Raw genomic sequence first — 19,390 nt, forward strand, 5'->3', positions numbered from 1 at the left:
CTCTCCAAAATATGTATTTTCACTTAAACATTGTATTATGTTCTTCTGTCTACAGGCTCCTTCATCTCCCAGTCTGAGGTACTGAACAGTGCTGCAGCTACTGTATGCAGATTCAAGCACACACACACACACACACACACACACACACACACACACACACACACACACACACACACACCAATAACACAACATTTTTGGTTAATATTGCTATATATTATATTATATTAACTACATCTCTGATGTTTAATTAATTTTTTTCTACCACTAATTCTACTTCTAATAATAATAATAATAATAATAATAATAATCTTTCCCAGTCTGCTGTTCCTGCACCAGCTCAGAAGCTGCTGACAATCTACATGTTGGAGTCAGCTGATCTGGACGAACAGATCAGGATGCTGTGAGTTTGTCATGTACAAACTTACACACAAATAAATACAAACTTTCCTTAAATACAACAGTGTATACAGTCTACTGTCTACTTTATACTCTTGCTTTTGGAATATGGAGCCAAATAAAACCAAACAGACAAAGCAGCATCTCTCTCTCTCTCTCTCTCTCGCGCGCGCTCTCTCTCTCTCTCTCTCTCTCGCGCGCGCGCTCTCTCTCTCTCTCTCTCTCTCTCTCTCGCGCGCGCGCGCTCTCTCTCTCTCTCTCTCTCTCTCTCTCTCTCTCTCTCTCTCGCGCGCGCGCTCTCTCTCTCTCTCTCTCTGTCTCTCTGCAGACGAGTATATTTTTCCCCGAGTGGAGAAAATTCACCCGGCTGGGGCCAAACATATAACCAGTACCATGTACCACAAACACATACATACACACACTCGTACATAAACACGCACATAGAGGGGGTTACTCTTTCTTCTTTTTTTTGTATGTTTTAGTAAATTATCTAGATGTTTAGCAATATATAAATTGTGCTTTGTCTGATTCATGCAGTTGACATGAGTTAGCTTTACTTGTGTGGAAACAAAGCCACACCCACTAATGACTTATTTACCGATATCCACATTTATGTACATCACTTGCTTATTCAATCATATCTTGTGCTCTCACCGGGACGAAACCAAGCCAGTCAATGAGCGGTTAACGCTCAGTTCCAGTCCCAAGCACAGATAAAATTGGAGGGTTGAGTCAGGAAGGGCATCAGATATAAAACCTGTGCCAAATCAAAACATGTGGTTCGGACAATCCGCTGTGGCGACCCCGAACAGGGAGCAGCCGAAGGACAACTTGCTTATTCAGTCATCATACAAAAATCAAATAGATGAAACACTGTCAATTTACTGTCATATTCATGTGTGTGTGCAGGTCGAGCAGATTGCTGCTGCGCTTCGGGCGAGGGAAGCTGGCCAGGACATGGTAAGTACTCTGCAGAATAAAATTGTGTAGCATTTGTCTGAGAATTATTGTTCATCAGTCATTACACACACTTTGCAATTTATAGCCAAAATATACAGTAAGCTCCCTAGATAGGTCGAATGTTTGGCCTGAAATGAAACGCAGTATAAGGATGAGCTCTCTTCTGCTTGAAGAGCTCTTAAGAACACTTGCTTGGGCAAAGTGGAGATGAGATATTCCTTCAGTCTGCTCAATATAAATCTGCTAAATAGAATACATACAGGAAGACTAATTTTGGAATATCATAATTAAGACCAGAGCAATAATAGTATAATATTGTTATAATATAATAAACTGTAATTAAAATTTGATAATTATCATTATATAAAAAACATAATATAATAATCACTGCATATCTGCTTTTCTTTTTTCAGCATTTTCCAACACTCAAAAGGAGGAGAAAGAACAGCCAATTTTTTCAATAAACTGTACAAATTAACATAACATATAATGTTTTAACAATTTGTTAAATGTTTTTAATTTGGAATCTAATAACTAAAAACTCTGAATTAAAATATGAATGACTGTTTATTTGATAATAGTAATAATTATTTAAGGGATAATTCAGACAATTTTTACACTTTTTTTCCTGAGCAATGTTAACCTCCAAGTAATGCAACAAAATAAAAATAAAAATCTTTTTGTAATGGGAAGTGTTGAGAAAAATCTGAGAGAAGGAGTGTGAGATGTGTAAAAATATAATAACTAAATCTAACTACCTGAATCTAAATTGTATTAAAATCAGACTTTATAGCACAAAATCAGTTAAACCTAAGTGCCTTAGCTGTAGTAGATAAGCTAATCAAAATGAAATAATCACTCAGAGAAACATGGATCAAAAGTTGTTTATTGATGAAAGGCCTAGTCAATATAAGTATAAGAACATCCTGGAGACGGAGAAGTAGGGTGAACAGGGCGGGTTAGTTTGAGAGAAATGGCAGAATTAGGAGATCCAGGAGGTGATATCTCCGTCTCAGGATTGGAAGGAGAGTAGGTGGGAGATGAGGAGGCATAAGGGAAGCTACCTAAAATGGTGAAGATGCCAGGAGTGCTGGGAAGCTTGGGATGACATAGAACTACTTTATATAGAAGCAATAAGATGAGAAGGCTGAGGACGAATAATCCACAGACTGTTCACTAATTATTCCTAACAAACCTGTAAATGCTTTGGGAATACATGTACTGCAGATATACTTCTAATGTGCTGTTAACCCTCTTGACTTAAATAGCATTGTACCTTACATCACATCCCTATACTGGTACAAATTCAATCATTCTGCCATCTACTCACTAATCTGGACAGTTGAAAGTATCTATAACTCAGTAATGTATAATTTATTATACACACTGACATAAGATCAGAAATATCACTATGTGAACTACACCTTTTAACCATATTTACAGCAAGGCCTGCTGTCTGTTACACCTTGCATGTCCTACAGTATCTTAAATGATGTCCGTTCAGAGCACTTTGTAAAGACTGAGCAGTCTCTCTAAACCTCTATGGCACTGTTTAAAGCTTCATACATGTTCTACAACACCATCAGCCTATAAAGAATTCTATAGGCAAAAATAGGCAAAACTGTGTATATTCAATAAATTTACTGCTTTATTTATAATCATATTACTAAATAAATTCATATAGATGAATCTGTACATTTATTCATTGTTCATTATTAATGTAAAAGTATCATTCTGTTTATGAAAAAAATGAGAAAAATACTAAGATTTTTGTTAAGATTTACATAAAATATTTATTTGTTTGTTTGTTTGTTTGTTTGTTTGTTTGTTTGTTTGTTTATTGGTGTTTTTTTTCTATTATTTCTTTGTTTTCATTTACACATTTATTTCACACATTAATTTACATTTCTATAAAATTGCATATTTTTGCATGTTTTCCTCTTTCCCCTATTCATTAATCTATATATTTGTTTGTTTTTTCTTTGTTTGCATTTGATATGAAAAATAGTAGTAAGCTTCTTTCTTCATTGCTTCTTTCTGGCTGTGGCTCATGAAAGAGCAATTTTTTACATCTAAACTTTAGGCTTTTCTTTAATTCTCAGGTATCATGACAGAAATACCCCAAAGTGCCATACAATTACAGGAATAATGATATTAAAAGTTAATTCTTTGATGAGCAGTTATTGTTTATTGTGATTGAGATTTAACACGTGTTTCTTTGCAGGTTTACTTTGGTCTTGAGTCCTGAATAATAAGAATGTCCACTAAATCTGCAGAACTACTATAAGACATTTACACTAGAATTGTCTATTACATTATTACAGTCATTACTACAGTTCATTAAAATGGAGATGAGGCTAAATTCAACCTTTAAGATTATCCCTAATGTTATTGTAACAACGCCACCTGCAGTTCTCCTCTCCTCACCAAAATATTGAAGCATTTATTGTTTTTCACGTTCCTCTGTCCTGTTTCCCCACCTTTGAACACTCCTCATGTTCCTCTGAGTTCCTGCCTATTTATTCCTGTTGTTTTGTGTTAGACTTTGTTATTAGTGTCTTTTGTCTGTGACCCTAATTTCTTGTCTTATCTCGGTTGTCTTCCTGTATTTGTTATTTTTAATTAAGAAATAATAATTAATGAACAATGTAAACAGAAACACATTACACAAAAAACGGTGTTTACAAATTTATTCATTTTACATTTTAAACACTAAATAACTTAATACACATTAAAATAAAGACAAAATATATTTACATAAGTATTTACTACAAATGAAAGGATAGTTACAACAGAACATTTCTTTTTTTTTTCTTTTTTCTGCCTCACAACTTTCTTCTTCCTCTGATGTTGGTAACTGAAAAAACATTGGAAGTAAAATCAAAAATGTAAATGTGTTTAGACATCGCTGTAGTAAATGCTCTGTATTTAAATTTGATGTGTTTACTTTGCACATTTAAATGCTTTACTGCAGTGATTCCCAACCCCCGGTCCCCGCACCGGTGCCGGACTGTGGACCCGTTAGTACTGGGCTTTGATATATTCCCAGATTTTTTTTTATAATAATAATAATTGTCTTTTTTAAGTGCTATGACATGTCATGTTATTTAATCCAAAACATAAACAATAAATAAATTAAAATGTGTTTCTTTAAAATGCGATTGCTTAGCAACGTGTCGTATCTGAACGGACTGCAAAAAAAGCATGGTGCACCTGAAGTGACCGAAGTATGTGGAGAGATGAGCGGGCCTCAGCAAACTTCAATGGCTAATTTCATTGCGGGCAGTTCTGGTAAAAGGAAAGGCGATGACCAACTCGAAAATAGCGAGAGAAAAAAAAAGTCAAGCTTCAATCGTAAATACGATACCTCATACCAGGGCCATGCACAGGGGGGTGGCCGGGTGGCCAGAGCCACTGCCCCCTGCCCTCATCGACTGAGGTGCCCGGCCCTGTGCACGGCCAAATGTCTGTGCACGGCCCTTCCTCATACATTAGGTATGGATTTACAACAACAGGTGATTCGGTGGAGCCAAATCCGTTGTGTGTTATTTGTGGTGAAAAACTCTGCAATGGAGCAATGAAGCCGTCAAAACTTCAGCGGCACTTTACCACCAAACACCCAACTCTCAAAGACAAAACGGAGGAGTTTTTCGAAAAAAGAAACGTGAGTTGGACGCTCAGCGGCAAGTTTTGATATCCTCAACATCAGTAAACGTAGCTGCAACAAAGGCGTCATATCTGGTTGCTCACCGAATAGCTAAAGCTAAAAAAAACTTTACAATCGGAGAAGAACTAATTTTGCCGGCTGCAAAAGATATTTGTCTGGAACTTTTGGGGGAAAAAGCAGCTAGCAAGTTGGAACATATTCCACTATCTGACAATACTGTTGCCAGGAGAATTGATGACATGGCTGAAGATATTGAGGGGCAGCTGTTGGGAAGATTAAAAGCATCTCCCTGGTACGCAATTCAAGTACGTGCGGTACGTGCATCAAGATGAGGTGCAGTAAGATTTGCTCTGTTGTCTTTCACTTCCAAGGACAACCACCGGCTCCAAAATATTCCAGGTATTGAAGAATATGTTGCAGGCAGACTGGAATGGAAGTTTTGTGTTGGTGTCTGCACTGACAGGCCTGCCGCGATGACCGGCCGGTTGTCATCAACTCACTGCATGATTCACCCAGAGATGCTGGCAAGCAAGATTATTTCTCCAGAGCTCCACATGGTCCTTAATAATGCTATACGTGTCATCAACCACATTAAAGCTCATGCACTGAATACGCATTTGTTTGAATTGTTGTGTGAGGACATGGATGCTGATCACAAGCGCCTGCTTCTACATACAGAAGTTTGGTGGCTGTCCAAAGGGAAAGCCCTAACACGAGTGTTTGAGCTAAGACAGGAATTACAGAAATTCCTCTCCAACAAGCAGTCACCCTTAGCAGCGCACTTCAGTGACAAGAGATGGCTAGCAAAACTGGCCTACTTGAGTGACATTTTCATGACCTTGAATGACTTGAACCTGACAATGCAGGATGAGGAGGATGGCTGACACATTCAGGTTGGTGGATAAAATCGCTGGATTCAAAGCCAAGCTGGAAACCTGGGCACGGCGCGTCAACCGGGGTATTTTTGATATGTTCAGCAACTTATCCAGTTTTTCCGAGGATGCTGAAGGACTTGGCCAGTTGATACATTGCCACCTGACATCACTGTCTGATGAGTTTGAGCGTTATTTCCCATCTGAAAAAGACCCAAGGAATGGCAAAGTATCGATGCGCAACCCAAATATATGCACATTACATATTCATATAAAACGCCCCTTCCCAAAATATATTTTCTATTTAATTTTCAATTTGGCAAAATAGTCATTTCAGTAAATGCAGATTTTTCAAACAATAATAGGCTACTTTTTATATTTAATTACTTTAAATATATTATTTTGACTGTTGTGGACATGCCCTGGAATAATGTGCTGAAAATGACAACTATCAATGAATTCACAACAATTTAATAAAATAGTGTTCTCATAGTTATTATTAGCTGTGCATTGCTGTTTGAGCTGCGTGCGTTGAATAGATTCCGGTAAACTGGAGCACTTTGCTAGCGCTTTATTTAACTCAAAGGAGCATATCCTGACCTATATGATATTAATCAGATATATACAAAATAAACATAACATTACAAATTATATCTGCAGAAAATTACGAGAATGCACAAGTGAATTTGAACTAAGTTATGTGCCATTCAGAATGACTCATGTTGTGGACGCGCTCTTCCTGGAGCAACGCGACATGGCAACTAAACCCAAATAATTCACAATATTTTATTACAATATTGTTCTCTTTATAATGTTATGTAATATGACAATCCCAATAGTCATTATTAGTTGTGCAGTGTCTTTTGAGCTGCGCACACTGAAGCTGAGGATCACCATAGGCTACCCTTTACTACATTAATTTTTAACCAAATGCATCATATATGTCATGAGATAAATCAGATATAGATAGGCCTACACAAAATAAACACAATATTACAACTTACATTTGCACAAAACAAAAGGCTGCAAATGAACACGCAAACTTATAATCATGATGGTGTAACATGGTCCCAAACATAACTCCAGCACGCTCCCTTTACATGTTTTGCGGTTGAGCAGCACACCCGCGCATGATCCTGCTTATCGTCGAATTTATCGTTAACATCCCTATTTTGCACCAAAACAATTTTGCAACAAGCAAATTCCTTGTACCGTATGTGAAAACTTTCATTTAATTGTATCCTGGAATTTGTGTGCATTGTTTTGGATGCATATATGTTTTTATGGATGCCCAGAAAGAACAAATAGGCTATAGTAATATCAATAAGCAGTTCATGTTCTGTTCTCATTGGTCTGGTCTGGTATTTTTTGTTAAAGGTTAAAGCTTAATCTCTAATTTTATACTTTTAAAAATTATTGGCTGAAATCACTGTGTGTTTGCTATTGTATTCTAAAACTGTCTGACTGTTGAAACTGGCTCTTATTTTCATACAATTAGCCTTTGTTGTCACCTGTTGGTGAGTGAAAACACTAAGTTGCTTTTGAAGTGATTGTCTTTAGTGGTTCTGGAGAGATTTGACAGGTGAAATGGACTGGTATTTTCATATATATATATATATATATATATATATATATATATATATATATATATATATATATATATTACACAGTGCTGTGTAAGTTGCTTTTGAAGTTGACCTAATTGTGTGGGAGAAAAGGGAAACATTTTGTGATCCGGTCTGAAAGTTTAAAAATAGATTGGTATATTCCTACAAGTTTGTTGCCACCATGTTCATTATATGCAATTAAATTATAGGCTGTTACTGTTGTACACAGTGATATGTTCCAAACGATGCATCTTAAAATTGAGGCATTAAAATTGAAAACTGGTCCCTGGAATTTTTTTATGAATAAGCTGCTCCCTGGCACAAAAAAGTTTGGGAACCCCTGATTTACTGTATCATGTGTCATTTGTAGAAAAGAATCACATATTTAGATAAATGTTCTGATTGCAAATAAGTGAGAAATTAACAATAATCTATATAATCTTTAATCACTGACAGTGTTTTCTCACAAAGACAAATGAAGCAGTCATTTCCAGACACACTTAGTGATTAACAGCTAAAACTCCACCCAGTATAAAGGGATGTCAGCAGAGTTGTGATGATTTTGAATAAATATGAATGGGTGGAGCTACATGTGGAGACATTAGAGGCTCAATCTCATATACACAACACTGCATTTATTTCTAAAGCTAGAGGTCTAAACTAAACACTCAGGATAACAATGTTACTCCCCTTCTTTACTCTTGCTGATAATGGTGAGTCATACTGAAATTTATACATGAAATTCATTCATTCATTTTCTACCGCTTATCCAATCTTCTCGGGTCACAGGGAGCCTGTGACAATCACAGGCATCATCGGGCATCAAGGCAGGATACACCCTGGACGGAGTGCCAACCCATCGCAGGGCACACACTCTCTCATTCACTCACACACACTTACACACTTTTCCAGAGATGCCAATCAACCTACCATGCAAATCTTTGGACCGGGGGAGGAAACCGGAGTACCCGGAGGAAACCCCTGAGGCACGGGGAGAACATGCAAACTCCACACACACAAGGTGGAGGCGGGAATCGAACCCCCAACCCTGGAGGTGTGAGGCAAACGTGCTAATCACTAAGCCACCGTGCCCCCCACATGAAATTCATCATTTTTATAATTACAAAAACATTTCTGTCTGCTTTTACTGTGTTATTAATACTTATTATCACACTGTCTTGTGATAATAAGCAACAGCAACAGCATTAAACCAGAACAAAGCACCATATCTGTATCTGAAGGCAGCAACATCTCACTGTCCTGCACATATACTGGATCAGCTTAGAGTCTCCACTGGTATCAAAACAAACTTGGCACAAGACCTGAGTTTCTGCTGCTGATTGATGAGAGCAGTAAACATGTCACATCAGCTCAAGCACCTCATCCACGATTGTCCATACAGCTTAATAATGATCAAGATAAAAAGATTAAGAAAGTGGATCTGATCATCTCCTCTGCTGCTATATCAGACTCTGCTCTATACTACTGTGCTCTGCAGCCCACAGTGACAGGAAATCCAGCTGCACTGTACAAAAACTAACACACTGTTTTGTTATATTGAATGTAGTTCTGTTAATGATTTAGAGAAAGTTTCATGTCCTCTTTTGTGGATTCTCTCTTTCTCTCTACTGGTCAGGGTCATGGTTGATACGGAGTCTGTCCCACACATGAGGTGGGAAAACACCCTGAATGTAATGTCAGTCCTTTGCAGAACTCCATACACAAACAATCTCTTTCACATACTCATTCACACAAAAGAGCAATTTCGCACAGCAAATTTCCTTCTGTCATGTTTTTTGGAGGTGAATATGAACTGCACACAAACTGACAGTAACCTGAATTCAACACCAAACTGAGGACCCTGAAGCTGTGATGCATTAACACTACCTGAAGTGTCACTGCTATCACATTGTTCAAATCCTTCTGTTTTCTTGTAGTGAGGTGTTGTGTCATTTTGTAATAAAGAAAGATTTCTCCCCTCAAGGTACAATTCAGTATTCACTGATAACAAATACACTAAAGACGAGGCTTGGCTTAATCCTCATAGCAGAACTCCACAATGCCAGTGGACTCATGAGCCTATCTGTTCTCACTGGAGTAGTTACACTGCAGATGAGAATTTTATTGTCTAAATCTAGTAACTTCTCACACACACACACACACACACACACACACACACACACACACACACACACACACACACACACACTTATATATAATAAAAAATACTTTACAGATATGAAAATAAAAATTTATATAAAAGATTACCTCTGGAACCAACTGCTCATCCACTGTCACTTCAGGCACAGGGGTGTAGAGCTACAGCAGGTGCTCTATTCACTTCTCCTAGAAATCTCTTATGGCAAGCAGTTTGTCTAACACTCATCTTGCAGGTCTTGACTCATGGTTATCAAACTGTAACATTCTTGAAAAAGTGAGAAAGACCTTCAGAATCACTGTGGCATGACAATTGCGCTCTTCCCCTCTCTGCATCCCAGAGAGTAGATGTATCTAAACCTGAGGATCTATACACACCAGCTAAGATTAGCAGCCCTGATAGAATACATAGGCTGGTGTAATGACCATAACAAATGCTGAGACAATGTACTGGACATGGGAAACAGCATATCTTGTTGTCCCTGGGGTCATCATCATGACATCTTCTGCCACTATTCCATCCTGGTTGTCATATGGTAAAGTAGACTATATTATTTTGCTGCTCTTTGACCTAAAAAGTTTCTTTGTCAGCTTGGGGGATTTCTTCTTCATCTGAAGTTGAGGAATAACTTACTGGATTGTACTCTTCCCCATCTTCTTCCTCCAGGACAGCTGAAGTAATCAGATCTGCAATTTCTTGGGCACTGAAATGAACACTCATGACTTCGGCAAAACGACAGCTAGGGTACTGCAATGTACAGCACCTATATAATCATTCCTTATTAGTAAATAATGCTTTCTATACAAGTTTATTTTGTGTGAAATTATTTTTATTTTGTCTGAGCTTGAGTCATGTGTGGGGTCATGGATGAAGATAAGAGAGACAGAGATCAGTAGCACACAATCTTAGTTTCTTATTGTGTGAGAGTGTGAATGTGTGTGACAGTGTGTCTGTGATGTGCCTGTAGTTTTTGTGGTATATACATGGTTTTATAGTTGGCGGATCAAAATTGAGTGTGTGCATGCACAAGCTAATTTAAGCTAAGACTAAATTAAATGCAATTTAGCTGTCAAGACTAATGCTGACAACAAATTACACAGACAGGGAAATTAACAAGGAAGATAATTCACTATTTAATGTAGTATTCGCTTTAAAAAAATAGAATTTCACATTTAATTAGCCCACAAACTATAGTGAGTTTTTCCAACAAAATGGAGACTGTCAGTCTCTTGACAACTCGCCTTTCTCATTCAAAAGTGACAATCCAAGCTTTAATGTGATACTGAAGATCTAATCATGACACCAAGAAAGTGTCAAGAAGGCTCTGTTATTCCACTAGGGGGCAGAATAACGCTATTACTACTTTCACTCTGTGACTAGAAATTTTACTAAAAGGTGAATAATTATAAGGTATGACTTCATGAGTTTTTTAATTTGTGTATTTAAAATTATGGGTGTTCTGCTCCAAGTTTACTTGTCACTTGTATAGGGATGTGGTAGCTCAGTGGTTAAGGTGTTGGGCTACTGATTGGAAGGTCATGGGTTCGAACCCCAGGTCCACCAAGCTGCCACTGCTGGGCCCCTGAGCAAGGCCCTTAACCCTTAGTTGCTCAGTTGTAAGTCACTCTGGATAAGGGTGTCTGCTAAATGCTGTAAATGTAAATTGCATGTATAGTTATGTAGTTTTGATGCCCCCCTAGGGGCAGTTCTCCAGAAAAAAATAAGTGATCACGTTTCCCATGCAGTCAGCTCCTTAATCTTCAGATGCCATACTTTGTTTTGCGTTTGTAAAAGCATCATCTGTAAGTTAATTCTTCTTTACATAATACTTAATGATACATATTTTCATATATTTGTGATTTTATTCAGAGCTTTGATTTAATGGAATATTTGTGATGACAGCCTTTAACTATTAGCCTAGCCTTTGTTTGACAGCATTCAATGTGTTAATCTTAATCTACTTTGATAAGATAACTTCTGTATGAGTCAATGCAATCAAACTGGACAAGATTAAATTAGAAATGTCCCACAAACTAGACAAAGCCAAAATTGAGGCAGATTTGGAGGTGCTCCATACGGTGGCCGAGAAGTGCAAAACAAATTAACAAATCCAAAAACACATTAACAAATCCGAAAACACATTAACAAATCCGAAAACACAACGACAAGTCAGACAACCCGGAAACGGTAGGTATCGGTGGACAAGACACCTGTCATTCAAGATATACAGGTGAATGAAAGGTGTCTCGTCCGATGAGCGGTAAGTTTCCATTCACAAACTATACCAACCTCTTCCTCTTCCGGGCAAAGAATGATCTGACCATGTGAAAAGGTTACGATCAGTTTATGTCAGTGATCCCAAGGCAGCGCTACACGATGCCTGGGAAAGATTAATAGAATGTTACGGTGCACCTGAGATAATTGAAAATGCACTTCTGCAAAGGCTGGAAAGTTTTCCCAGAGTTCTTAATAAGGACTTTATCAAGTTAAGAGAGTTAAGCGATCTCCTGACTGAACTACAGGCGGCTAAGCAAGATGGCTATCTGCCCGGCCTAACATATCTGGATACTGCTAGAGGAATAAATCCCATAGTGGAAAAGCTACCATACTTCCTTCAAGAGAAATGGCTCTCTCATGGGATGAAATATAAAGAAGGCCACCTTTCCTCCTTTGTATTATATTGAGTAATTAATCTTTAAAAAATCAATCTATCAAGTTTGTCTTGATCATGTAAAGGCTAAGAATATTATGTTCTCTTCTCTATGACAGGTGACTCCATGGCAGATTCAATAGAGCCACTTTTCACTCTAAGTTGTAGATCAGTGTTACTCATTGCGTGGCTCGCGAGCCTCCTGCGGCTCGCCAAGCTTTAATATGCGGCTCGCATGGCTCTGTCAGGACTCAGCCCGGACTATGGCCACGTGCCTTTTGTTTATGTTCCTCGTCACGTGTCTGCCCCGCCTTTGTCTGCTCCCCCCGTTTCTAAACACCTGATTCCTATTGTTATCATCATTGTCTATTTAACTGTGCCGCGTTGCCTTGTGCAGCACGGAATCAACTGTTGTCTGGTCCTGTCTCTAGTCCGTGTCATGTTTTGTGTACTTCTGTTATTAAACCCCGTTTATTTGTCTATCCTGCATCTGGGTCCGTTTAATCTCTTGTTCGTGACAGGCAGTAAATAATACGATGATCATGTGGTTAAAATAAATTTTTCATTTAAATAACATTAAAAACAATCAGGGAAGCATAGAAAAACGATTGTGCTCTATTACAAATAATAATATATATTTATATATATTATTTGACTCATCACTGACTCACTGCGTTCTGCGCAATAGCCAGTTTTTGGCAGCCTGCCAGAAGCTAGTTTGTGTTTCATGCTAGTTTACAATTTGTGTTTACTGTACGCACGGACTAAAAAATGGATCGATTTCTTATCAAACAATCCCGCACACAAAATTAACAGCAACAAAGCAATGTGACTTGGCATTCTTTGCGGTGAAAGTGGCTCTCCTATTGACTTTGTCCTATCAGTGTGGCTCACATGAATAAAATAGTGAAGACCACTGATGTAGATGAAGGTGATGATGTTACTCTGTCCTGCAGCTACAAAGACTTCAGTGGTACTGTAGAGAATCTGCACTGGTACAGACAATATTTAAAATCTAAACCAGAGTTCCTTATTTACATTTATCCACATGGACTTACAAGTAAGCCAATCCCACGTCTGTCTCCTGAAGTTGATGAAAATAATAAAGAAGTGGATCTGATCATCACCTCTGCTGCTGTATCAGACTTTGCTCTATACTACTGTGCTCTGGCAACCACAGTGACAGGAAATCCTTTTTATTATACTATAAGAATTGCAAATGGTTTGTAAGGTTTCTAATCCTCTCTTTCTCTCTCTTAGGAAAAGCTGGACACAGATGCTTGTTAGTTGACATAAGCTTTCTTGGTGGAAAGCAGAAGACTGTAAAGGCCTGCGTGTCTGCTTGTAGCGTGGCCGAGCGGTCTAAGGTGCTGGATTTAGGCTCCAGTCTCTCCCACAGCTGCCAGGGAAATGTTTCAAGGCACTGAGTCTTTGCTATAGTGGGGTGTGATAATCTAGCACTGGGTCTTAATCTTAACTTTGGTCGATATTTCTGTGCTGGTAAACTTACACGCTCTTTGGAGGCATGGGTTTAAATCCCACCGCTGTCAGAGAAACTTTTGAAGGCACCGCATAGTCTTTTTAGACAGTTTTTTTTTATCTCACCTAAATGTCTGCTCAGTCAGTGTATTTGTATTTACAATAGTAAAATTGTGTTGCACAGTAACTTACACAAAGCACCAAAGAGTTTAAAATATAACTTTATGTAATATGTAAACACTTTATGTAAATACTCACCAAGATGGACATTCTTAGACATTGTTTTGTGTGCAGGATTCAAGACATGATCTGTGTTATGTTATGGAGGAATGCACAGTGCATTAGGGGGTTTGGCCTTAATAGTCCTGCAGTAGGCGAATTGCTGCGTGCATGGGATTCATGAATGTGCAGGGTAGAAATTCATCCGAAATTGGAGTAAATCTGGTTGTTTTGATCAAAATTATCCTACAAGATTTTTTTTCAACTACCTTTAAGTTCAGTGTTGTAATGTAACGGAGTACAAATACTTCGTTACTGTACTTAAGTAGAAATTTCACTTTACTTCGCTATTTAAATTTATGTCAACTTTCACTTTTACTCCACTACATTTCCTAGATAAAATGTATACTTTTACTCCGCTATATTTCCACTAAGCATCTTCGTTACTCGTTACTACAAAATAAAATGAGAAGAAATGTGTGCGACTGCAATAAGGGAGGTTTGGCGAATCACTGCTCCTAGATTGTATTGCGCACGTCCGCACTTTCTACGGAGAAGCACAGGCACGCGCAGCGTGCACGCGCAGTCATCGCTGGAGGCATTTATCTATAACGATAATCGGCTGAAAGCCGCAAATACGGCAACCAAAAGCAGTGAAATGTCACTATTCTTATTACCAGAGTTGTAGCACAAACAAAATATTAATGCAAACAATCCATTCAATACTAAATAAAAATAACATTTATTGATTTGGTCTTTGTCTTGTGAATATTTTTTTTTTATTAAGGACTGCATTCATTGGACACACTGTTTGTAGTGAATGCACACATACATAAACTGATTTGATTCAAGACTGGCATCATTACATCATGCATAAAATTTTGGTGTCCACTTTTGCCATTTTAAATAATACCATAACTTTTGGCTTACTATGTAGTCATATAATATATAATATAAAACTATTCTTGTTTAAAATTCTCACTGAGCACTAAAACCCCCTAAAAAAGAAACTCTAGAACCGCCCCTGCTCTTATGCCTACCGAAAAATCACAGAAATTTTACTTTTTACTTTTACTTCAAATACTTAAGTACATTAAATATCAGAAAATTACTTTTGATACTTAAGTACATTAAATATCAGATACTTTAAGACTTTTACTTGAGTAATATTCTAAAAGGTAACTTTCACTTCTACCAAAGTCTTTTTCTAGTACAATACTTGTACTTTTACTCAAGTATTGCTTTCTAATACTTTATACAACACTGTTTAAATTCCCTATTATAGGCTAACCAGCAATTTTGTAAACCTACCTCAAACAAGAGGCTGAGGCTATAGAGTGCCAATGAACATTACAAAGCATTGTGGGGTCTTAACAAAACAAAGGCTTTACGATGTTTGGGGCTCCCATGCCTCTAGATATGAATCTTGGGAAGAAGAGTTACCGGACCCAAAGAGACTCACGCGCTCACACTCGCGTCCCATTGCTGATGCGCACAGCATTGTGTCCTGTTGCCGAAATAGCTTAGTTGGGAGAGCGTTAGACTGAAGATCTAAAGGTCCCTGGTTTGACCCCGGGTTTTGGCAATTGGTTTGCTTCTAGAGAGGTGGCGTATGTTTGTATCATTGGCTAGGGAGTGCCGATGAACTTTGCATACCCCTTGTGGCTTTGGATCTTAGAGTTCTTGACAAGACCATTTTTAAACCTGTTTGGTAAAGGAATTGTGCCAGAAAGCTACATTTAAAGACCCAGTGATTTTCAAATCTATCCCTGGGTAGTGTTTTACAAGGGTGTACTGACTTAGGACCTGCTTAAGCGCATTTGCTTTAGGAAGTGTGCATTGTACAGTCTTTGTACACAGGCCCCTCCTGAGCCTGGGTTTACATGCAGGTACTGTGGCACAGTGGCTTTTCCAACCGATATAACGGTTACACCTCACAAAAGGGAGAAGCACTTCAAAGTTTTCTTCCAGAAAGCCACACTGGACTGTAACTAAAGAGACAGCTGTTGTGTTCCGTTTGAAACCAAAAAATATATATGGTTTAATGGTGTAAATGCATTATTACACAAAAACTTCATAACATAATATTTTGATGTAAATAAGGCAGGGACTTATGCCCAGGAAATGGAAATGCCCAGCTTAAACACTGGCTTTATGACACGCCTGCCCAGGATTTGACTCAACTCTACCGGGCATAGGATTTTCTGACGATCTAATTCTTTGGGATTTGATGATCTCGCTGAGGATGGAGGCTTACATAGCTGCCTTAGTCTTAGGTTTCTGCACTACTGTAGAAAGCTGAAACAAAAATAAACACAGAAACACTCACATCCATCAGTCTAAGGTCATGTTGATGCTCTATCCTTGTTTGTTTTGTTTATATGAAACACTCATATTTGGTCTGGTTTGCTGATGACGGCACGGCTGGCCAAGACAAGACAAGTCTTGGCCAGACAAGACAAGACAAGACAAAGGCATATAGTTTCCTCTGCGCTCTGCAGGTTTAAAAATGGGGTGAGGAGCCAGCGTCTCAGGGGGTAGCCACTGTCACCTGCAGGTTATAATTATATTAAAAGCAATATTGTTATATTTATATTAAAAACAAAATTGTTACAGTTTCTACTTTTTAATATTGTTAAACTCACCAAGAAGCCAGCCATCATGTACTGCACCTGCATTTAGTCTGTTCCCTACACTGTTATGTGTCAAGATAAAGGAATCATGTGTTGAACCAGGCCAGCGTGCCACAATGTTTGTGAGGGTCATGTTAGAGTTTTTTGATTTGCACATTAATAGAATGCACATGCTTTCTATTAACATAAGCACATTCATTTTCAGATGGTGCCCTTATAGTAACATGAGTGCAGTCAATTGCGCCGATTACATTTGGGAAACCAGACTTTGCTGCAAATTGCATTTTAATTTCGGCCTGTTCTCGCACAGTGTAGGGGAACCTGATGTATCGACTACCCATATTAAAGGCAGCTAACACTGTTACTACACAAAACGTGGTTGTAGCTGCCTCTCTACATTATTACGATAGAAAAGAGGTGTTATTTGTGTAGTAACAACGTTTAGCTCAGGAGTTATTGACTCGGGAAATTCAACTTTACTTAAGACCACGAGGCGCTTTTTTCATTCTCGATAGGTGAGTAACGTTGGTTTTGCTTTGTTTCACAGAGTTATTGACTCGGGAAACTCCAATCTGTGAATTTGCGGCCAACTTCCTGCTCCTTCAGTTCTCTCCAGCGCTGGAAAGCTGATCCTATATTAACACGGGTCCTACTTCTTGCCTTATTGTAAGCCTTTCTTCGCTTTCTTTCTTTGTTTTTATCCTCCATGTCAATGTTAAAACCGCTTTCTGCTAATGTCACACATGCGCACTGAACACTCTCTCCGCCGCATATTGACAAGCCCCGCCCCTTTCTGCTCATTGGCTACACGTTTGTTTTGATTTTTGTTTTGATTTTTGTTTATTATTTGGCCCGACTCAGTGTTCTGAAGCATTTCTCAAAAATCGGAGACCCTGCCTTTAAGTATACCATTCAAAACGACAGATATTATGGCACTCAGGGACGGCTGTGATATACCAGACCTATAGGGTGAGATGATAGATTCCAATAGAATTAGTTCATATACGAAAAGGTCTTAGAGACAAAGTTGAGGATTACTTATAGTTTTTTTATATAAATAATTTACCTGTCTGCCAATTCCCGCTGGAAACATCCGGTTGCCAAGAACCCCAGAGTGGTGAGGACTTGCATTTGGACTGGGATGGCATGGTTGCCCTCTCTAATACTGGACCCTATTCAGCACATAGATCCAAGAGCACAGCTCTAGGGAATCTAAATCGGCTTATTAGCCAGTCATCATCATGGTCCCTGAAAACTCGTTCTCTCCTTATTCTGCCATTGGCGTAATCCTCCAACAGTGCCAGCAGTGCCATCATGAAGCATTACATACCCGGGTCACCGGAGGATTTATATGTTTCTAGCAATTAGACTGATCGTTAACATCTTGACAAAATCACAGAATTAATTTGTGGGCGAAAATTTAAGACGAAAATGTTATAGTGAACACATGATTCTTCTTGATGGTTTTGTAATGAACACCGTAATAGTTAGGACCGATGATGAGTAGCGATTGTGCTTCATGACTGTATTTACAGACTTTGACATTTTATGATATATGTACATTAAGGAAAATATTTCGTTTTTACACTGTGTTCTGCAGTTCTCTAATAAAAGGGTATTTCATGCTATTCTGTATCACATGTACAGTAGTCGCGCCATCTCCTCCTACGCTCCCGTTGTGGACAATGTGAATGCAAAGCAGGGCTGATTATTATTATTATATATTTTTTTAATACATTTTGAATTACGTTTGGATTTTACTAGATGTATATTGCCTAAAACAATCGGCACAAATAACACTGTTGGATTTAATCTTCATGATAATGTGGATATAACGTATGAAATGGAGTGAAAATTAAATGTCATTAATTCTTATAATCGTTCTTCTCACATGTATTTTCTACAATCTAACTTCAGTTCACGACCTCACCATCTGTGTCGCCAATTCCCTTTGTCTCCAGAATGTGCGTACGCACGTCTCAAAGTTTGCTAAAGGTGCACACATTCTCCTGTCAAGTTTGTTTTATAGATCACAACCTTTGCGTAGGAACTGGCGTACGTAGGTTTCCAGCCCCGTTTTGTGCGTACGCACGCTTTATAAATGAGGCCCCTGAAGATTTGGCTTCCTAGTATATGAATTCAAAATTAACATCACACTCAAATGACATTGCACAACACTACATTACAGCCCAGCTATATGCTTAATACTTACCCATGTGTTTCTGTCATCTCAGCAGCAAGTATGTTAATCATCTGTCTTCTGGTGGCATCTGTCAGGGATTTGGTTTTTCCATACTCTTGCATAATGTGTTCACCACCAGGCTTTGATGTTAAGATTTTTTCAATCAACTATAGGTGGAATAAAATGTGCTTTCCGTTATTGTAAAACCATATGTAATAATGATGGGGAAAATTGTTATCTAAAGAACACTTCCCATGGTGAAACAACATTCAGATTGGACTTACCGCTTTTGCCTCGTAGTTTATGTGGCATGGCCTTGTAGGCTGGCTTCCTTCGGCAGCGGCTTCCTCTTCAACAGGGTCACGCATCGTGAAATTCAGGATGACGATGTCATCAGATGAACCCGAGCATGATGATGATTGTGAGGCACCTGTTCATTATGAAATAGGTACAAAAAACATATTAAATTATTTTAAGATGATAAATGTTCTCATTCTGGCCTTTAAACTAAACAAACTAATTTGTGAATTGTCTAAATGAATACCAAGTCCTCCATTGCCCAGCTTG

General features: G+C 38.3%; 1 non-coding gene across 1 annotated transcript; it reads left to right on the top strand.

Annotated features, from left to right (window-relative positions):
- The first annotated feature begins 15,520 nt into the window (after nucleotides 1–15,520).
- trnaf-gaa (transfer RNA phenylalanine (anticodon GAA)) lies at nucleotides 15,521–15,593 on the top strand. Its single transcript has one exon. It is a non-coding gene; the product is annotated as a tRNA-Phe (tRNA).
- The last annotated feature ends 3,797 nt before the right edge of the window (nucleotides 15,594–19,390 follow it).

This window comes from Tachysurus vachellii, chromosome 8 (assembly GCF_030014155.1).
Source record: "Tachysurus vachellii isolate PV-2020 chromosome 8, HZAU_Pvac_v1, whole genome shotgun sequence".
Classification (NCBI taxonomy): Eukaryota; Metazoa; Chordata; class Actinopteri; order Siluriformes; family Bagridae; genus Tachysurus; species Tachysurus vachellii.